At 41.7% G+C, this 23,499-nt stretch overlaps 1 protein-coding gene across 13 annotated transcripts in view; it reads right to left on the bottom strand.

Moving 5' to 3' along the window:
• FOXP1 (forkhead box P1) overlaps positions 1–23,499 on the bottom strand; it is a 386,150-nt gene that overhangs the window by 204,395 nt on the left and 158,256 nt on the right. For all 13 annotated transcript variants that reach the window (XM_065686928.1, XM_065686923.1, XM_065686924.1 and 10 more), the window contains one exon: positions 19,819–19,884. The gene's annotated coding sequence lies outside the window, so the exon portion shown is untranslated. The remainder of the gene's footprint in view (positions 1–19,818; positions 19,885–23,499) is intronic.

Below are 23,499 nucleotides of genomic sequence, written 5' to 3'. Positions count from 1 at the left end.
AAAGGTCTGGACACAGAAAACTTCAACCCAACTGGGTTGGCATTTAGTTGTATTGGAAGAACAGGGGTTTTCAACAGGAAGTGTAGGTCACTCTACTCTAAGAAGTCTTCTCTTTTTACAGGAACAACATCAGTCTCTTTCTTTGTGTCAGTAAAGAAAGTAGAAATTAATTATATGCATATTTATACTGTTTTGCTGCTTTCTCATGAAACATCAACTTTGTCTTTTCACACTTTATTCTATGCACAGAGCTAGTAAAAAGTTTTATGCCAAAAACCCCTCCAATATGCAATAAAACTACATAAGGAGCCCTATACAGGAGGCAGTAATTTATCACTAAGGCTTTCTGCATCCAACTAACGGGTCCATGCCCTCCAGCAAACAAGGGTATATTGCCTTTTCCTGCTTCCAGCCTCACTAAACAACAAAACCCAAAGTGGCCTCGTGCCCCTGTTGCCTCAGCTGACCTGCCCATTCCCCATGATGATGCTGGCAAGGCCTCAAGCGCAGCAGAATGGTCTTTCCAACCTTGTGTGCTCCACCAGGAAAGGATGGGCACAGCCGGGCTGCGCAGAGTCTCTCTGCTCCAGTGCTTACAAAGATTCTGTACCAGGTAGAGCTCCAGAGGAGCTTGAGCTTATGATAAGCAACAGCATACTTAACAGTTACATGTTACTGTTCATGATAATGCAATATTTCATTTGGGTGATTTAGAAGTCCCTCTTGACCAACTTACAGTGAGACACCAAACGCTTCATCAATCACAACCATTTTTATTCACAATCCAGTGCAAAAACTACAGGGAGAGTTGAATTTTTCAGCAACTTATTGGGGAGGGTATTGCTACTAGCACTGAAAATCCTCCTATCTCACCAATTTTTATGTTAGATTCAAATATATTTTCTTCCTAAGCAGCATTCCATTTTCCTGCCTCTCTCTGCCGCATTTCTTATCGTGGCAGGGTGAAAGAGTATCCAATTTAATATCTGTTTTGCAGGACAGGAGATTTTTTCATATCTTATGCACTAAGGAAAGCTGCAGGGGATGGCTTAGCAGGCTGAGCATCACATTTTAAATACCTAGACTCCCTGGAACCACAGATCCCATCAGGTCGACTGAGCCCTTCATGTTTCTGGGGTAGATAAATTAAGTGTCATGCTGTTTACTTTGTCGGGATCTTTCTGATGAAACCTCTGCGGTAAAGGTCCTGTCTGTTCTGCATGGAGCTGAAGGTTAAAGTCTTGTGGTTAAGGCACAGCACCGGGTGCCACCTTGATCACACTAACGCTAATGGCAATTTTGCCATTTCTGCAAGAGAGACATTCCAAAGATCTGCTCCCAGAACTTGCTGCAATATTACTGGATGACTGAAAATTATTCAACAGCTTATCTGGTTTTGGTGACTGTTAACGGGAAGAAAATACAGATACACCTCCCAGATGTTTAATTCATAAGTTATACAAACCTGTCAGATCTATGGATGACAGAAGAGAGATACTCATCATTTTTACAGCCTGATTTCTGTGGCTGGAGGTAACCCTGTGTTTCCACAAAGTCATACCCTCTTCCCATCCCGCTGCACTGCCCAGAAGCAGTGGCAGAACCCACCAACAGTAATGGTTCTCAGCAGAAGCCTTTTAGAAAGGAATTGCTGGAGATAAGTAGTGTGAAATAATCAGACAAGACAAAATGTTAATGATCATCACAAAAGTCAGTTTTGATGTACGTGTGCAGAAGCATATACCCATATTCAAACACACACTTCTCAACTTTGAGAGCTTCTCAACTTTGGACATTTCAGAGGTCCATCACATACATAACGTCTGATTCGTGGAGAACAGACTCAGTGTTGAAGAAAACAGGACACTCTCAGGAGGGCAGCCGTAAACATGCACTTGGAACCTATCCCTGGCCTTACCCTTTCCTTCCCAGCTACCATTATTTTAATGGATTCAGATACACAGAAGATTCTGGGAAGGGAGGAGGAAGGAAAATAAAATGTAACAATAGAAAAAAAATTAGTTACTCAAAATCACTTCCCTTTGAAGTAGAAATTAAGCAGAAAACCTATTTCCTTTCGCAGTGGTTAGGGAAAGGACTGTCTTTTGATTTGTTTCCACAACAGCCAAGTGTATACATTCCCTGCTTAGGGTACCAGAAATAATAATTAACACTCCTAAAACACTGCGTGTTACAATGACATACAAAAGGTAAAAGGTGGCTGCTGGCTGTACAGTTTAGTGCACCTCCCACATTTTCCTCGCAGACTACCTGAGGACCTGCTGGTGCTCCAGCACCACACTGTGCCAGCGTATGGACCTTACTGGGATGGGGTAGAAGAGGCAAGGAACAGTCCTCCAGCTCAATATACACACCGTTACATTTCAACTGCGTTTTAATGGGTTTTGGCTAACCAGCAGATATGGGATCAAACCATTTTTTGTAAACATCTCATATTCAAGCGTTGCAAACGTATTATTTGCATTGCAGAGGAGAAAAGCTCCATAAGGAAAAGAAACCAGACAAACAGTTCTGGGTAGAGCCTGTTTTCACTGGAGTGTTTGGTACATTTGTCTTTTAGAGACTGGACAAAGACTCTTAGAAAAGGGAATCAAGATACTCCTTGTCAAACCTTTGCAAACCAAACCCAATCAGCAGAACCTGCCACAAAGAACAAGGACTTTGCCCAGAATCCATCTACTGATCCTGGAATCTCAGTGTCGGTAAGTTAGGCACTCCAAAACTGCCTATGAGTTTTAGATGCCTTAGTTAAGAACATGAAGGTCTGCTGTGGCAGGGGACAGAACTAATGCAGAGAAAACAAGGCAGGTCAGGGGGTGGCTCTGCAGTGAAACTAGAACACTACAAGAAAGCTTCTCTTCTGAAACGGCTTTGAAACAATTACTACAGGACCTCTTTAGCTCACTATTTAAAGTAAGTTGGGCAAAACAGGACATAAACGGACTCCAGACAACATTCGTTTCCACCACAAAGCCCTTGCAGGTGTGTCTCCAAACTCACAGAGCATCGCAAAACTCTTAAGGAAAAGGTTGGGGAGCAAGAAGATGGAGGTGCATTTCTCTCCCACACACATACATCTCCGGCCCAGGGACATAGAATCAGCATTGCAGCTCAGTCCTTCCGTCTTTCTTGGCTCAGCCTAACAAGATGCCCCCCATATTCCCATCTGCCCTCTTTCTCCTCTTTGCTGAGGAAAACACAACAGACCCAAAGCGTTGCCGGCTGCCGCTGGCAGCTCTTTTAACAAATAGGCCAATCCTTCATGCCCAGCATATCCCCAAATGCACTGAACCGCATCCACAGAACCTGGCTGCAGGTCCCAGCTCAAGCAGAGTGAAGCAGAAGAGATAATCATTGTTCTTAATTCTAAGCTCCTGCGCTTCAGCGCTTCAAGTCACCAGTGGTCAGCAAGGAGACTTTTGGATGTGCTGGTGTATTCAGAGGAAAAAAGAAGGAATAAAAAGCAGGAGACAGGGTTGTGCCTCCTGCTATCCCAAGGGTAAGCCAGGATGCTCTCCCTGGCAGTGGGCTCCCAACAGAGCTCTGATAGCTGGTCAGACACATTACTTCATATCGACAAGCGAACCAAAGTGAAAAATGGAAAGGACAAGGTGGATTTTAGGTAAAGTGAAATATCCCTCCTCTCTATCAGGTCTGAAGAGTAAAGGATGAAACAGGATGGAACTGGTTTTGGTTTAAAGCTGCAAAGGAATCACTGGGAGAGAAGCACTTACACAGAAATGTATTTTCATGTAAACTTTTACGCGCCCATCCCTTGTAACTGGACATCAGGGAACAGGTTAATAAACATCATCAGGGTGAGAAAAACACAGTAAAAAAAATATCAGACTACAAATCCATCTCTTCCAAGATGTTAGAAATAGCTCTGCAGCTATATACTGCAGGGAGCCGAGCACGCTCAAATACAAGTTTGCATCTTAAACGTAAGCACACATACATACAAACAAGGTTTTGCAGATACTTTGTTAGCTTTACTACAAGATTTTCCAGGGCTGATGCTGCAGCTTATGTTACAGTGCTTGTCATAAAGCTGCTGAGCAGCCCCCCCAAGAAGGGGCCTTGGAAAGAAGCTGAGATAGTGACAGTTGTGTTGCTGGGGATATTTCTGAGACACAGTTGCTGTTTACTGTGTTTCTATTTCCAATCATGCTGCAAAGTCCACTCGTAAAACACAAAGAGGCATTTCTTTGGGTGTGGGACACTGCAACATGCACGTAAGGAGGACCAGCTCCTTCAGCTGCTACGCCTGGGCAGAGCTCCACTGAAATACTCTTATAGCCTGACCTATAGTGGAGTATTTGGCCCATGAAGAAAACTGTAGTCAAAATCCTCAGTTACAGGGCTTATCTTGGGATATATTTATGCACAAAGCTCAAATAATTTAATACTGTGCCTCACTAACCATGTGACTGCACAGTTTTGGCAGGGGCAAGTGGTTCTTTTATACTGTGCACTTCTTGCTCCTCGCTTAGAAAAGGTGCCTCAGAAACTTACTGGTGCTTTAAAGGTGGCATCTATCTATCTATGCCCTATACAGTCCAATGGGATTAATCGTAGGCTCCCTAGGAGAGATTAAGCTACTCCAGAAGGAGTCAAAAAACTACTCATAATGATGGCAAGTCACAGCATACAGCCAATTGGACAACTACATTCCACTTCAAAGGGAAATTAAGTAATACACTCTGGGGTATGTTCTCCCCGTGTTACACTCGCAAATCCCCATTAATGCTAATGATTGCACAAAGTGTAACAAATATGATACAACACCTAAAACAAAGCAAGATCGGCCCAGAATATGCAAAAGCATCTGCAAAAGGAGCTAAAGAGCATTGAAACCTATCAGCTTACTTCATTTTTCCTTTCTTTCCTCAAAAGCAAGAGGTGAGCAGGATTGCAAAAATACATGATTTGCCAACAAATGTACAAACCACAGCTCAAGATAAACAGTGAAAAAGGACCCGAAATTCAAGGCCAGTACAAGTTCATCATCTTAACTGGAGATCAGAAAACTGGCTCCTAAATTAAAAAGAAAGAATATCAATTCCATTTTTTTCCCCAAGAAAACCATTTCCTACCAGCTTTGAAAACAAGCATGCCTACAGTGATCTGCTTGGAGTCTCTGTGATGGTTTTGGCTTGGCTCCCTCACCCCTCCTCAGCTGGGTGGCTAACTGTGAGTGTAACCACGAGGTTCAGAGGGTTCTCTTCTTATTAACCTTCCACTTCATGCTTCCAATTTTAGACAGCAGTAAAACCGCCTTTCAGAAATTCCACTTATCCTCAGTTACTTCTGAGGTGAGAGTTCACATTTCTGTCCACATCCGTGATGCCAGACTACTCTGGAAGGACAATACTGAGTTCATGCACTGGACAACACAGAGTTAATGGTATAGGGCTTGTTTTTCTTCTACTTTCCTTGGATTCTCTAATTTATTTAAGAATCGCAAGAGCAGTTCAGTGGCTTTAAAAGTGCCATAAACTCTTGCCCAAATTTTGATGCCTAGACACCCAATGAAACAGAGGGACGATCTCTTAAACGCAAGATTTGTAATGGCAACCTGCAACCATCCATTGTCGTGGGGCAGCACCATGACTAATTAGTACCTTTGTTAAATACCTGGTGTCAAGACCATGCTGTCACAATGGCCCACCAACACTTGCGTGTGAGTATGAAGTAAGATGGGGCGAGAACTGAAAGCACGCTAACTGCCCCTGAAAACCTGTCCTCCTTCCAGCCAGCTCTCTTCCAAGCCACAGTACCAGACAAATACACCGTCTGCCACCATCTCCTGGTGTATTGAGACCAAAGCATGGTACGATACCACACACACATTTAGAAGGGAGTGACACACCCATGCATGGTGGTAGAGAAGACAGAAAACACCCCCTGAAACTAAATGGAGCTGAAATAACCACTTCTGGTACAAGCAATTTATCTTGCCATGTTCCCCTACCAAATTCAGCATGGCTTTCCTGGCACAGAGGGCAATCCACAGTGTTGCAGCTAACTGAGACCACTCTCAGCACCAGGAGAGCCCAGTGCATCCAGCCTTTGGCCATAGAAAGGGCATAAGACAAGGTGAGAAGAAACACCAGCAAAGCTGCCCAGCAGCGCTGAGCACTGCAACAATGCTCTCAGATACAACTGGGCTATTGCACTGCTCTTATCAGCAGACACAAGTTCAAGGTCAGCCTTGATGCACTGACTGAAAGCTGACACTGCCTATGTCCTGCAGCCAGCATGACTTCAAATCAAGGCTCCCATTTATTAGTAGTAATTCTGTTTATTATTGCAGGGCCTCAGGACGAACAAAAAAAGGAGCCCCACTGTGCTCAGTGCTGTACTAAAACGCTCGATGAGCCTCTTCAGAGGTTGTTCTCTTGAGCTTCTTTCCAGCAAGGTATTTTCAGATGTAAATAAATTCAGATTTCAGAAATCAGGTCCCTGAAATTTGTCTCCATAAGCAACTACCATGACTTTGCCCATTCAAATGTCAGCTGTACACCACACACCTCTTTTGGGTAAGGAGAATTGGTATTATAAAAATATAGGTGCTTGGGATGTAAATAGTTTTTGCCATTTATTTAAAGCCACTATTGAACTTATTTTATTTGCCTGAAATATGTGAAAGTTGCAAAATAATTGTTTTTCTGTTGTTTTTCTCTCCTTCAATTTATGTATCATTCTCATAAATGCACAGGAACACTCACGAATGGGAAAAAGAATTTAAGAGTTAAATTTTAACTCAACGCTGTACAAATTGGTCTCTGAAATCTGAAGCCATGCGAAGATCTCATGAGTTCAGCAGGATAATGAAAGCGGAGCAGAGCCAGGAACAAGGAATACCAACACTGCTGCAGCACTGAATGCAGGAAAACACAAACAAAAATTCTGGAAGGAAGGTAAAACCTCAGGCTTTTCCCACATCCTCTGGAGACATTTGGTCATATATGTTATTAGAGATGCTGAAGTACTTGTACCTTTGGTCCAACCTCTCGTATAAGCATTTCTATGCTGTTTGTAACACTTGCCATATTAAAAGGTAAAAGAAAAAAGCAGCACATGAGGCAAAGGGAGGACAGAGCATCCTTCTATGGTATCAAATCTCCCCACCATGTCAGCGGATGGGTCCTGAGGACCAGACCATCACTTGAAAGCATTTTAAGACCATTTTCAAATGCAAATACTTTCTGCTGACTCTCCACCTTGCTCGGATTTGTACCAATAATTTAGAGGTCACCAGCTATTACATCCTATTATCTAACCCTTCAGACTCGGCTTGCTTTCTTTTTACTGTTACTGTTCACTGATGTCTCAATTCACCTTTGAAGATGCCTGTTTAATTTAGCTGGAGTTTTAGACCACACTTTGGATTACATTTCCCCCAGTCTTACTCTAGCAGTTTCTTGCCAATAAATGGTATTTGGATACCCCACAGAAACCCCACATCAAATATTGATTACTGTTATTTCCATTACCATAGGCTGAACCAGTTAGGTCCTAAGAGCAAATTAAAGAGCTTGCTTCCATGTTCTGGTCATTTAAAGGAAAGACGTAAGTATTGCTCCATAATAAGGAAGATGCTGACACAGAACCAAATAAATGCCCTACACATTTATTTCTCTGGCATGGTTAAATAAAGAAAATATAGTAAACTACTTTGCATGCAGAGGATAAAATCAATATAGCTTCCATTCAGGCAACAAAAATCACAGCATATTGCTTTACATATGTACATGCTCTTCAGTTAAGGTGGAGTTTCCACAATTCCCCTCTGAATACCCAGCTTTGCAGCATGCACCTCTCTATAGCACTCAGCAATCCCCGCTTGACATTAGTACTAAACAATATTCATTAAGAGCATAACACTAAAGTGCAACATGTAAGTAAATCAAACTCTCAATGCTCTATTTTACAAATTTCATGGGCCACTGGGGATAATTAAAAGGGTAATTATATAAAGTTGGTGCAGTTTTGAGACTCAAATGACATTTTCTGCTTTAAAGCACTTGATAATCTGGTATTTTTCTACTTAAGACAGTCTTTTTGTACTTTTATGGCCAAGCAGCATAAACAAACAAGAACTGGTTTTCAAGGTATTTTAATTCTTTATTTCTCTCTCTCCCCACACTGTTCTTCTCTATCAGCACCACTTACCAGTTTTTCCTAAAAGTCCTATATTAAGATATCAAGAAAAATAAGGCCTTTAAAAAAACATCACTGATCACCATAAAACAAAACCAAGCCTCCAGCCTGGTTTAAACTGAAGCTCTGAACAGAAATGGTATTGCTTTGGGTGTTTATAGCGCCGGAGTGCTGTTTGGTTTGTCACTGTGTTTAACCACTGCTCTAAAGCTAGCAAAGTACATTACTGGTAGTAACAGCTCATGAAAAATACAGCGAAGAAACTGCTAGTGGCAGAAGCATTTAACTTTCTTGTTAGCAGCCTCCCCCATGTGGCACTTTAGCACCAGCAAGTTGTTTATTATGTTCTGTGCCAGGCAAAACTGATTAAATGGGGCTCTTAAGAATCAAAGCGTTATAAATTCATGGAAATACAGCAAGCAATAAATTCCATGGAATTAAAAGCTTACTAGTGCTATTAGCATTTCAGGGTGTTTGCATTGTTAATAGTGATGTGCAAAAATGATGTTCCTGTAAGACAAGGCAAACCAACAGAACATACGCTTTAGCTGCTACATTTTTACACAATGTCATCATTGCTTGCAATTTTTTCCCCAAAAAATCTAAAATGCTCATTAATGTTTTAAAGAAAATCCTTAACCAAAGGTCTATAGACCAAAGATTTACATCCCTAGCAAAAGACAAGCGTTATACACGAAGCAGAACGCCTTCATGACTCTATGAAAGAGCTGGAGATGGATGCCCCAAAGCAGAGGTCTGCCCTGGCTTTGGGGAGGAGGGAGAGGGGTAAAGCAGGGTGCCACTGCTGACATGATGGGGACACATTACAACACAGCAACTTGCTAACAGTTTAATAAGTAAACTCAATGCACAGCAATTCTTAATACCAAAACGAAAGGGCAATCTAGTCTGACCTGGTGGTCAGTAAATCTGTCAGCAGCTCTCCAAAGAGACATCTTTACTCCGGGTCGTTCTACCATCATTCCATGGGAATGACTCTGGTGGCAGGTCTCCATCATTACTGCCGAGCTCCATGTAAAACACTAATGCCAAGCTGGTATGAACCCTTCCTCATGTCCACCTCCTTGCAGGTAGCTGGTAACTTCGGAAATGAAATGTCCTTCAAGTGGAAACTTACCAAAGAAGCTGCTTTAGGTATGTGGCTGGGCAGGAGAGGAATGGGACACACTTTGCAGAACTGCATAAAAATTAGTTCTTGCAGAGTTTGTTTTGTTGTTGATTTTGGTAGGGTTTTGTTTGTTTTCAGAAAGGGACAATTTGTACCTTTCTGAGCTGCTTGTGCACACACAAGCCAGACCCTGCAATGTCCCTCTGGGGGGGGCGAGGGGTAAATCTGACTCTCCTTGCAGATGGGAAAAATCAAATCACAGCTCTGTGTGCCACAGTTATGGTCTGACATAGGCTAAAGAGCATATTCTGGGTGGTACATCATGCACAGCTGGCAATGTACAAGTCAAGAAAAAACACGAAAGCTTTGTCCAGAACAAACAGTAGCCATGCCACGGAGTGAGTCAACTGCAGAGGTTGGAAACGAACCCCAGATCCTGACTTGTGGGCTCAGGCTTAGCACAAAGCACCCGGTAACAGCAAAAACCCTCTCCCAAGATGGAGGGGTTGACATTTTGTTTGCCTGAAGCAAAACAAAACAAAGCAGTAGGTTTTAAGCTGCCCAGAGGCACGTTGTCTTTTTGATGTATGCATGTCCTGGCAGTCACACATCTGCATCAGGAGAGAAACAGCCCAGGTTTTTTGGCAGTTATTTAGTCCTTTTCATCTGAAAGTTGAAAACACACTTGAAAACACACCACCACTGAACCTCTGCAGCTCCAGATTCTGCATATAAAAAGCAGCTGCTGAATACATGCAGGGAGCAAGGGCTTTTTCTTAATGCTTGAACAGTTCCAAGTTCAAACCCATTAAAGTCCAGGTCACGCCAGGATCATGTCACTATTAATGCATCCAGTTACATGCTGAGGGAAACCTAATATAAAACTATGATAAACTCTAGCTCTTCTGCAAAGATATATAAGGCCTTACCCAGATGATGCCACAGATCACTCTTCATGTACAGTGACCAGACAGGATGTCAATGTCAGAGGACAAAATGTGGTAAAGTCTCTTTATAGCTGTTTTTAAAGAGAGGGTCTCCTCAAACGTCCACAAAGCTGGTTTGGACCTTCCCTCCTCACCCACTCGTGAGGAAGAACTTATTGTCCCAACGATGCTGTCTCCTACACATCATGGGTCCTATACCAAACACAACCTCCTCCAACATCACCAGCAGCCCATCCTCCATTGCACTTGATAAAGGCACTGTGGCCAAGCGTGATGAAGATCCTTAAACTCCACGCTCCTCCTTTTCAGGGCAGATACTCTCTCCAGACGAGCAAGGTCCCACTTGTTCCTGGGGGACTTCATGCCTGGCCAAGTATGTGCTGTCCCAGGAATGACAGCAGCAGGGAAGCAGAAGACTTGGGACAGTTCTACCCTCTACAGGTACCTGCTATCTTGTAATACAGCTGGTAACAGCCCTACTCTTGCTAAGAGGGAAGGCAGCCACAGAAGAGGAGACACAAGTGGGGAACTGAGGGTACGTGGCCTTATGATGGTACAGTACGCAGGGAGTGCTCAGGCCTTCCCCTTGCCATATGCAATAAGCTGCTATGGTGGTTCCTGGAGAAAGCCACTGCTAGTTAAGAAGACAGTAGGAAACAGATAGAAGGAGCTGGGAAAGTGCAGATTTACTTTAAAAGACAAACATCTTTTCCTAATGTTCTATCAAAACCCAACATCCCAACAAAAACCTACCAACTGCCAATATTCCCAAGCAACATACTGACCAGGAAGTTTGCTCCCCTACAACAGTCCTTCAGATGTCCAGGTTGGACAGACCTATGCACATATATCTACCACTCTGGTGTAAGGAGTGAGTAAGATTAGGTAGGCTGGGACAGAGATCTCATGGCCCACACTGAACCCTTGTGGGACCACAGACAACACGGATCTGCAAGGCAGCCATGAGCTGTGTGCTGACACAGGAATGCACAAGACACTGCAGACAGTCCTGGCCATGCTGCCCATCCACTGGCCACACCAGCGTGGTGGGGATCCTCAAGTGTCCAGTACTAATCCAACCACACCTACACTTCAGGTATGAGAGCTAGAATGGACTTCTTCTGACTTGGACACAGCAAAGGTGCTCTGATCTTCTTCTAACTAAAAGCCTTCCTCTCCAGTAGCTTCTGGCAGAGCAATTTCAAAGACTGATTCCTCAAGTGGCAGAGTGCTACACTGGGATGCAGGTGATGGAGCATGGCACCACAACACTGCCTCATCCTGCCCATCTGGTATCACAGTAGGAGATGAGCACAAGTTTCAAGCGCAGACAGATCCAGTAAGCCCTAACTCTTCACCCAGCTCACCTCTGAGCTTTCCATCCTAAGTGTGCTGGGAAAAGAGGAAAAGGACTTCACTGGACTGGATATCAAGTATCTAGAAAACACTATGGCTGATGTGGGTATATTTCAAACCCAGTTAACCATGGCAGATTTAGAGAGCTGTAATGCTCCAGCGGACCTGCAGATCATGAACATACAACACACTAACCACACAGACTGTGAGACAGTTGCTGAGCACACACTACATACGTGGGATTTACGCTGTGCACACAGTGGATTTGCACTGTCCTTCATGCAATTTACTGAAACTTATTACAGGATTAATAAACTGGAAAATATTGTGAATGTTCTCAGAGATTCAAGATGTACCATTTTTATAAAAGAACAACTGCAATATTAAAATTCATTTTATCTAAAAAAGTAATGCCCAATGCACTTGAGTCTCATTGAGGAAAAATCTTAAAAAGCCAAAGTCTGCATCTTTAAACTATATTCTTCCAGTTATCCAACTTCCAAAAGAAGAACAGGCCAGACTCTCTTTTTAACTACATGAATACAAATCCAGATAATTCTTTCCGTTTTAAGTAATATTTTGTCTAATTAGTACACTTTTTTCCCCTACAAAACCTGCATTTATCTGCTGTGAAATTAGGGGCAGAAATGAATTGTTTTAAAGAGAACAGACAGTAAATAACAAGTTTGGAACCTTGCAGCCCTACCCTGGCAATTTGTCTCATGTAATGCACTCAGCAGACATGCTTACAATTTCTTACAACTTTTCCAGGACCTCCTGTGGGCTTATTTTAATGTTCTCCAAAACTGAGCTCAAAGCTTTGGATGCTCTAAGCAAGTAGCACCAAAAGCAATCAGCTCTCCCTCCTTAAAATGAAAGGAAGGAAACAATAAGAGCACACATATTTTTTCTTGCTGGACATCATCAGGTCCTGAAGAGGAATAAAGACATAAAAGAATTTGTACTTTTTCAGAAATAATTTGTCTTTTCTAATAATAATGTTTAATAATGTTTAATTTGCATTCAGTAAGACTTCAAAAGGAGAATTCTGCCAATAAAAATGATCTTTCCCAATTATTGGAATAAAATTTAAATGGAGAATGATGACAGCAATAAAGCAAACACAAACTGCAAAAATGACTGCATGACACTGTTCCAATTTAAAAGGGTTAACAAAATCCCCCTTTCCCCCAAAAAGGAAATGGTCTCATTGCTTATATTACTGATTTATGCTGTTGTTGGCTTTTAAATGTAGCACTTTCTATTTCTAACATCGCTAAAGACAATTCCTAATGTCCTGACTGCGTACCACTGTTCCATTGGTGGAAGTGCCCCAGTAGCAGGAAACGCTGTGCCCTTCCACAGACATTTCCTTCCATCAGTGGGATCCACTAACCCTTAACATGTCAGAAGGTTTAATGGAACACTTGCATTACATGTAATATGGATAAAGACAGGGCCTATCAAAAATAATGACAAGGGCATGACAGGAGAAGAAAGTAGATCTATTATTCAAAAGGTGCCGATTTATCTTTTTTTTTAAGAAAGAGGTAACAATGCTAGTTTTTTTTCTTTTTTTTTTTTTTTTTTGAAACAAAGAGATCATCAGATTTCACCAAAAATCTATTCTGAAAGGCCATATTAAAAACTACAGATATTAATGGTCTGCGATAGAAATGACACCCGAGTCTTAGTTACAAATGTCAAAATGTTTGTGCCACCCTTCTATAAAAACAAGCAGTGAGCTCAGAGTTGGAGATGACCCTTTTGAGCAGTAAAGGAGTATTAGGCAGAACACACTGGAAAGTACACGGCCAGCAGAGGTGGTAGAGCCACAAATTAGAATTCACAGATTACACTGGAAGAAACACTGAGTAATGAAACATCCCCGAGGCGGCATCTGAAGTTCCTGCCATTAGCAGTAGTGAAAAATGCTTTCATATGTTGCAACGAGAAATATGGGCAGGCAACCAGGGCCAAAAACTCTCTTTTTTTAAATGCCTTGGCTTTAGTACAAGCTACCAAATAAGAAGGGTGCCCTCCTGTAATGCCCACTGACATCACTGGTCTTGTAACACTGCCACTGTAAAATATGGCTGCTACCAGTGTAGGACAGTAACTTCAGTATGCCGGAAGGTATACTTCTGGTGCAGAAGGCAACAGGCAGTGACCCTAGAGATGACCAAATAAAATATGAAATATGCAATAAGAATCTATTTCTGGCGTCATTTTCTCACATCTCTGCATTTTCTAACACAGGAGAGTACACCAACTTTGAGACATCCGTTCTGTAAATGCAGGTTTCAAACCTGCAACTTTACAAGTGGTTCTTGCCCCCGTGTTGAGAAGCAGGCATGGTTGCGAGATGCTAACAGACAGCAGCGATGGGTATTAAAGCCCATCAGCCTATTTGCACTGGCCTGGCAGCACAATTTACACAAGGGCAAGCTGGAGCACCACCCTGAATTCAGTTATTTGCCTGCTTCAGAAGGAAACCTTGAACCTGGATCTTTTCATGGCATTTATTTTTGTGTTTGAGACTGCATGAGCTCAGGCTGTCTGACCTGTGGCCCATGCCAGGGTTCTGGAGTAATGAGAACCAATGCCATTTCTACCTGTGCCATTCCCAATTCTTTTCTTGCCTGAGATATGGTAAAATGCAGTATGTCCTGACATACTATCCAGCTTGGTCTTGAAGAACCAGGCTGGAAATCACCTGCAGTTTCCAGTCCGCACTGCATGGCGTATTATGACCTGTTTCCTTGGTGTATCAGTAGTCAGGTCAAGTTAAAAAATGAACACAGCGATGTACTTGTTCAACACAGTCCCTAGCAAAGCTACAATCAGTATGAGAGGAGAGGGTGTTCATGGGCCACTGATGGCACAAGAACAGGCTCCAACTACGTGAACATAGCTTTTACAGCACACTTTCCAAAATGGCTCAGGACGACGAACCCAACCAGCTTCAACAGTGCTACGCACCACTGCAACAACATCTCTTGGAGACACATCAATGCCTAGCATAGGATGTCGTGTCTACCTTTTAAGATGCACATAGCTTAAATTTCCTGCTACACAGAAGGGTGGTGGTAGGAATTCAAAACACCCGCCTGTGGAAAAACATGCTGCAGCCCTGAACTCCATGATGGCACTTGCCAATGGAGCCATTTTTGCATGCTGCTGATCAGATTAGAAAGACTGGGCCTCCTCTGATGACAGCTTAGTTTAATAGACATCACAGCACTTTTGAGTAACTGACAAACATCAGTGCACCCTTTATGGCTGCTTTATCTGCAGTTACAATCTCTCAATATTGGGCCATTTTCACTGTATGCAATAGTTTCGATCTGTGGGTATAGATTTGGATGGTGGTTTCCAAATCTAGATGTGTGCATGAACCACTCAAGACTCGTGCTTCATTTTCTTCACACATATGAAACGGATGATGGCACTTTGACCACATTAAGTAACACAAATCAGCAGAAGATCTTAGTGAGCATCTACCCAAGCTAATGGAAGAAACACTAGTATTACACAAAATACTGGCCAGATCTTGCTCACTTTAGCTAATCTTCATGAAAACCAGAATTATTTGGTCCAAAAGCATGAGATAAGAGGATCAAAGCCTGCTACTGACTATCTTAAAGCTGAGAAACATATCTTTCTACCAACCCACTTGAAGACTTAGAATATATTAAGGAACATTAAGACAAAAAAAAAAAAAAGAAGAAAAGCTGAAGGGGCCAAAAGCAAACAAAAGAAACATGTTCTCTTGAGATCGCTAATGCTGGCAGACAATAGCACAGAAAGAACTCCTCTGACAGATCTTTGAAGTCTTTAATGCAGAATGCTAGTGGTCCATGTTAATGAGATGTGCTCAGATACTTTCTAAATTATTCCAAAATGTCTTAATCTATTTTCTACATCTGCTTGACCCAATTGCTTTGGAAAAGTCACAGTTTCATTCATCTCTGGACTAAACTTTTCATCCAAGGAGGTAAGGTCTTCAAGCACTTCATGTTTCCAAAGACTCACAACACCTTTTTCGAGTTTACCCCAAAACATGCAGGTAATATTGTAATTTCGTTTAGTAGACATTACAGAAACACTCTGCACCACACCCATCAGTCTGAGTAACTCAAAGGTCTTAACAAGTGGGATATTACAATCTCTGCCAACATTCTGAGAGTAAATACATCCAGTCTTCAACGTGGCCTAACAGACACTAATGGCTCCAGCTGTGTGACCACCACCCCACCAGCAAGTGAGCAGTAGGCATCAACTGGGGTCTCCCACATCCCCGTTTCCTGCTGGGGGTGATACAAGCAGTCAAGCTGAACACTTTCAGTACAGCTTTATGTAGTTTGGGCCTGTTGCAGAGAAAACATTGGAGAACATATCCAAGAACCAGGTTGTATGAGCCAATACAGACTTTCTTATGAATGTACCCAAGACACAGGAGCAGCTGCACACTGCATCTTCTAAGAATGATGGCTGTTTCTGCTCTGTAATATGCTTTAAGACCATTAGCTCAAAAGCAAGAAAAGTTGAAATGCCAGACTCAGTAAGGAAAACATCACCCTACTGACTGCCCACTGCTTGATGTGCAAGCATCACTGCCCCTCAGCTGGTAGAGGAAACAGGAGTAAGGATGCTAACACCACATCTTCTGGAAAGTGACTAGGAAGGGAGAGTGCTGGGGAGAAGCTGCACACACTGCTGAGGCAATCATAAACTGCTCCCAAAAAGTTTGCGTCAGGGCTTCAACTTCTGCCTGGAGCACCTACTGCTTTGGCCAACGAAGACACGGCACAATGACATGCCAACCTGGTTTGAGAGCCATGTCTCTTCCCAGTGAAACAAAGTGATAGGACTAGGGGGAAAAAGTGAGGGGTTTTTTTGTCCCATAACCACTTTTCCACACAGACAAACTGCACAATCCTTCTTTTATACTGAGTTTAGGAAAAAAAGTCTTTCTGACCTTTCTTCTGACTTGAAGGGAAAGGAGGAGAAAACATACATATATAAGAAAGTTAATGCTCAAACGCACAGATTTATCTGTTGATCATCTCATTTGGTTCTGAGTTACAGCAGGCACCTTCTGTTGTATTATCAATATTTAATCAGTATTTAACTCTGACAAGCATTAAGATTTGAAATTTTAAGCTAAGTGCAACTTTGTTAAATCCTTTGTGTTGATTTTCTCTCCGTTAAAGGTTTTCTAAAGGATTCTATCTTTACTATCTTAAAAGTCTGCATGTGTCTTTTGTTATCAATAATGTACAACTTTAGTAGCATGTTTTGTACTTTTCAATTTTTCAGCATGCAAGCTAACCCTGATTTACAGTGCTCACTGAATGCTGTTTGATTATTGAAAATGCTTTTACATACATTTAAACAAATGACTGCTCCTGGAAAACTAACGCTATTGTCCATAATTCTGTAAAAACACATTTCCCCTCCCTTCTCCCCAAATCAAACATTTCAAATTCTTACTTTGAGGAAAAACTGGCATATAATTAGGCATTATGCCTAACAGTGCTAAATAAAGGAGAATGTAAACATCTTAATTCTGAAGGTTTAACCATCAAAGCCCCTCGCTGTATCTATTCTGTTCTTTGCACCTTCGTTCAGAGCTCTTTAGAGCTCACAGAAAAAAAGAAAGCAAACAAACCACGCAGAGTAGAAATCTATTGTAGCAGCTCTGTGCTGTATCCCACTCCACATGCCCGAGGCCAGGCTTGCAAGCAGTGCTGGGACGCCCAGGGCCACGCGTACGTTCCTCAAGGAGTACAGAGTCCTGCTCTGTAACTGCACTGAGCGGCTTAACCGCTAACTCAGAAGATGGGATTTCACCTGGAATTAAGCTATCAAGCAATTGAGCTCAAACTCAATCAACCAAACCCTTAACCTTCCCTGTTTCAGTGGCACTGCTCTAATTAGGACTCTATCACTATTTCCATTACTACCTCCTATTCTCATGGTTTATTATCTCGGCAGTTTCAATTCTCACCCAGCTGAAATTTGACATCCAGTTTCTTGGACCACATATCACTCATTATGGCTTTATTTTATGAAATATGTTGCAAGATTATGGGCCAATTCTGCAGCAAATAGGTTTTCATTGAAAATGGCACCCCTCACTGCAGTGGAAGCAGGACAGGGCCAAACCTTCCCAGAGAAACACATTCTAAGACTACAGGATACATTGAACAACTTATTTTTCATCAAACTGTGAATTTTGTTGAGCAGTTGGAACATGTGCTTGAACACGCATCCTGACTGCATCCGCTGTAGCTGACCCATGGTTCTCCAGTCCTCAGGGTCTTCCCATTGAGCCTAGATTAGCTTCTAGGAGACACCTAAACCCTATTTACCAGCTCTGCCCAAGGGTGTAGGGTGAGACTCTATAACCTATGTATAGGTTATAGATACTCAGGAGGTCAGACTGAAAAATCTAATGGTCTTTTCCAGTGACATTATGCTATGAAGCACCCAAACTGCTTACTCCTGAAAGATGCACACCAGAGGCCGTGTCTGTCATGCGTGGTGTCCTGATGGTAGCAATACAAAATACGTTTGCTTCTGGAGACATGGCCTGTAAGCTTCAAGCAAGTCTAAAGGTAGTGGTTTTGCATTCATCACAACCAAAATTCCTGATTTTCCTGGTTAACAAAGCATCATGGTCACACATAAACCCTGGCTCCACATGATTCCCATTAATTCTAAGGCCCTCTGATGCACCTAGGACTTAAATTTTTTCCCTTCTTCACAAAAACTCAAAAACAGAACACCACGGAAGGGAGCAAGGAACAAACATCTTCTTAAACTGCAAGATCTGCTTCTCCTTCAATAGCTGAAATGCATCTAATACCTCATGGGTTCCACCATTAAAAAAAAAACCACAAACAGTAATATTCAAATCTTGACAGAAGAGAGGCATGTATCATACAGTTGACGTGCACCATTGGCATGGCCAAGGACTGCAATATTCACATGAACTTCATGAATTTCATCCTCACTAAATAGGTATTTTTGGCAACAATGACCTGAAAAAAACCCCACATCATCCTCAGATCTATTTTAATTTAAAACAGGAGAGAACAGGGACCTTTTTTTTCCCCTTGAAGTACATTTTAATAAAATTAAAAATGAAAATAGCTCTAATACACTCCAATGCGTTCAGTCATTCTGTAGAATTCTAAGTTTAAAATGAAATCACCATTTTATATTCAAACAAGGTCAAGAGAACAGCACTAACGAGCACTGACATCACAGCGAACAGCAGCCACTGCTCAGCGCTTACATCAGTGTTGCTTGTTGCTATGGTGCTTAACCGACTATTAATTTCTGAAAGAAGGTGATTATAAAGCAGCCATATGAACCTCAGTCAGATGACACCCTTCAGTACCAAACACTGATCTGCCTTTACTCTTCTCTTCTGCAAGTTAATTTTGTGAATCACCACTTTTGTGATGTTAATATTCCTTTGCAACTGGAAACTTTGGACCAGAGGAGAGGCAAGGAGTTAATTCAGAAGCAACGGAGTTGCACATCGCTTTAAATAAAAACCATTTTGCAGCAAGTGATATTTATTTCCTTTTTGCTGAGCTCCAAAGACTAAAAAGCATGCTTTTTAATTTCTGCAGTGATAATAAGCAATGAAATTAACAGCTAAATTCTGCTCTCCTGCTGTAAATCCAGGAGTGTATCAGCCTGGGACAAAGCAGTGCTTAGGTTGACTTGACCATTCCCCAGGGATTTTCCCTGGTAAGGAAACCTTGCTGCAGGGTTGAGCCGCCGCAGCCCCCAAGTCCAGCACCCAGGATGTTGGGCCATGGACTTGGCCATGTAGCCACCAAGACCAGCTAGAGTAGGGTCTTCCCATTCACAGGTGGGCTCTGTCTGGTTACCAAACAACCTTCTTGGAACCAGAGAGAGCCAGAAAGTGCGTCTTTGTGGCCTGACTCTCAAAATGCAACTGGATACCTGAGCCATTGGCTTCCCAGGCAAAACACAGGTTTAAGGCACAGTGGTGGCTCCAAAGGCTTAGCTCCAAGCCCAGCACTGCAACCTTTATCAATATTGCCTGAAAAGCCTTTAATTGCGTTACTAAAGCACGCTCCTGGGGTTTGCAGGATCAAATCCTTCCTTCAGACATGCTTCAGAAACTGTGTGCAAAACGGTATTTGTATTTACCTTCTTCTGTTGCTCTTGTGAAGCAATCTTCAGTTACAGCCACCCAAAAAGGTCACTCTTCTTACCCTGCAGAGAAAGAAGGTAACACACGTGACTGCTGGGTCAGTGTCAGCAACAACACTCAAAGCATTTTCATTGGCACCACATTTGCAAGTCCAAACATAAATAAAGCAACAAATGAATCTAATCGTGTTTAATGCTGAATGACTTTCAGAGAGAGTTAATAAAAACAATCAAGTCACAGGACTGCTGCTTATCAGTACCAGCCAGTGTGAGGCTCTTCAGTTCAGCACGAACAACTTAGTCTTTGGGAGAAAAAAAAAAAGAAAAAAACCCCATGGAAATGAGACATCTTTGTTCTCTAGCATAAACTTTCTTAATCTTGATGTCTATCAATCTATTTTCAGACTGAATAATAGATGAGTTCAGTCCTTTGTTTCAGAAATCTGACTATTGTCTGTATGGGCTCTTCTTACTTAAGGCATTTTAAGACCATTTGTAACCACTGCTATTTTAGCTTCTGGATCCTTTCTTTTTTCTCCTCCTTTTCCATAGAGACACAGTCCTAAATGAGGTTTTAAAACTCACTGCATCTTCCTAATTCAAAAAGTTGTTTACCGCCTTGGGATATCTTCTCGTTAAGCATTACCAAGAGCACACCAAGTATGCCAAGGTGGTAAGAGCAGCGTGTATTAAAAAGAGAAATAATTAAAGTGCATCTTTATAAAAAGTAAGAGGGAGAAAACAGCACGTGTAGGGTTTTTTTTTACCCTGTATATTACTGCATCTTGTGTACTCTCTCTTATGCAAAAGAGTATGTAATCTTTTAAGAAACATGACAATCTGCCACTTTCTGTTCATGTAATTGGGATCAACATATGGTACAAGAGAAAAGAAAAACATTTGTTTATTAATTTAGATCGAGTTACTAACTCAAACCACTAACAGCATTCAGAATTAATTCCACATCAATTGACCAAATACCTTAATAGACTAAAATTATAACATAATTCCACTGAAATGTTGATCTGTTGCTGCAGGGGTGCAGAATAACATGTAATATAGACAGAAAACTATGCAATGATTTGGTGATACAGATGACATCATATGAAACGGAAAGTCAGTGACGTGGATGTGTAAGACAGAGCTACGTGAAACTCCATTTCTTAAAATTCACACAGTGATGTGGAGTACTGGGAGTGTTTGTGAAACTCATCAAATGGTAAGTTATGCTATTTACATCAGAAGGGGAAGCTTTCTACTGAGGTAGCAAAATACCAACCTCTGGGAAAAAATCAGAATCTTCATTAAATACTTTCAAAAGAAAATGTACTCATTTCCCATTTCTTTGGGAAGGAAAAATGTTTTCACCATGAGAATGAGGCATTACTTCTTTACCATTGAAACCCAATTATTTTTAGCCAGGAAAAAAAAAGGTTACCTTGAAATGAAATGAATATGGGTTTTATCTGTTGCTTACTGGCATTTTATCTGTATTTTATATTTCATGTTTTGAGAAATATATGAGTGAGAAGCTTTTCACAGTTCTATGGTACCACAGTAACGTGGTACTGGAAGATTAAGGGCTAAAATTTGTGCGTGTTTGCTGTGTAAGAAGCCCTATGTACTTTGCTGCAGTACATGTAGAAGAGATTCCTGATTCTGCACTTTAAAGGACATAACTCTACTCCATCATAATAGGTCAGGTCTCACCTTCCTGAGAGTATGTAAAACAATACATCTTTTATGTAAAATACATGACCTTTGACATCCGATGTGCTCTTAGATTAGCAACAATACAGGCTTTTATCCTGCTTTGCTGCAGGGGTTATCTTGGATTCGACACTTTAAACCTCTTTTCATATTTATCTGTTTTATAAATTTTCTGGCTATTTGGCAGTCAGATCCTTGATTTGGCAGCATTTTGGCAAGCAGGCTTCACTTCTATCCGGAGTCTTCATGATCGCAAATGAACCATCTTAAAATGTACTTTTCAAGGAAACTGCTGAAAATTACACGTTTGCATAAAATGTGCACACTATCTCTCTCGACAGCGCTGTGAAAGGCGGGTAACGTTTTCTAAGCACATTTGTCCTATCTGAACTGAACACACGCCAAGGAAACAAGTAACGCTGGCCCACCATTCGCTGGTGGGAGACCAACAGGGTCTACTGAGAGCAACATACACGTAGGGATAAGGAGAACATCAGCCCTTCTCACAAATTACTCCCGGATTGCAATGCAGACTGCTTTCATTTCTGGTTATCTAAGTCTTATATATGCTACCTGACTTTCAAAATTTGGATAATGTACCACTGAAGTTAAAATGAGCAGCACAGACAGCTGTTCCCACCTGTGAAAATGTCTCATTAATAGTCTACAAGTTGAGTATCTCAAAACATAGAAACACAAATACAGGCTTTCCTCCTGAAAATGTTTATATGGGTGTGCGAACTGATGTAGGCAACACACATTCCTTCCATCATGCTGTCTTTAAGATAAACACAAAGTACCATCAACACTGTAAGCATGTGTGTGGAGCAAACAAAGAAAAAATCCCATCCTACCAAAGCAAGACGCTTCACTACACTCACATTTTCCCCACAAGCAGATGATTAAAATAGAAAGCCAAGCCACAAACAAAACCCCACTTTGTGAGCAGCAGTGGTCCTGCCATTTCACAAGTGGAGGGGAGGTCTCCAAGCACCCACAACAGCATCCCCGTGGCTCAACTGGCATCCTACAAGGGAACAGTCTTTGCAAAACATGTGCCCTGCAGAGCTTTTACCAGATATTCCCAAAAAACGTGAGGTTCGGTCGCCAAGTTCCTCAGTTTACCCACCAGTGAGATAGGTAAATGCTTTTGCAACACATTTTGAAATCCTTGCATAAAAAGTACTTTTAAAAACAGCATTTTTTCAGCAGCATTTTGGAGAGATAACTGGTAATAATCTTACAAAGATCACAACCTGAGCCAGCATTGTAACCTTTCCAGTTGACTCTGACAGAAAGGCCCCCTGTTGATCTGGATCGGGTCCTACCTATTTTCCTGTACCAAGGGACCAGACAAAAAAGATCACAGGCTTTGCCATTACACCTGCTGTCAGGTTGGACCTTGTTACTCTTTTGATCCCACAGCACTTATCTGATTTAGTGGTCTCCTCCTACAGGGCAGCAAGGTCATTTCAGGGAGCCTGCAATGGAGCCTTAACTCCAAGTGATTGCTGCAAAGCCAAATTTAACCAATAATATAAAGAATACGCAGAATAGAGAACACTGCAAAATGAAAGTCTACTTAGAACAGTAACATTTTTACTAATACCTAAATGAGAAGAGCCTTGGGTATAGCCAAAAATAGATTAACAAAGACCTTGATCCCACACAAACTGGCTGTGAGTAATTTTACACAGGAAAGTAGAACAGTTGAGCTGGTCCCCTGCTTAGAATTACACATGTACAGGATTTTTTTGTGAGTGTCTCAGCCTTGAGAAGCCTACAGTTCATTATCGGAAACCTAAAGTAGCAAAGGAATCGCTCCTAGATTCCACGAGAATCTACTACCTAGAAAGGACAATTTTATTTTATTAAAAATAAAATTTTATTTTATTAAAAATAAAATTTAGAGAAAACACACCTCCCCAATAGCACACCAGAAAAAAGTTTCTGAAATTTTATTTTGAT

The sequence above is a fragment of the Lathamus discolor genome, chromosome 7 (genome assembly GCF_037157495.1).
Source record: "Lathamus discolor isolate bLatDis1 chromosome 7, bLatDis1.hap1, whole genome shotgun sequence".
Classification (NCBI taxonomy): Eukaryota; Metazoa; Chordata; class Aves; order Psittaciformes; family Psittacidae; genus Lathamus; species Lathamus discolor.
Note: the sequence above shows the minus strand (reverse complement) of the source record. Positions and strands in the feature narration are given on the sequence as shown.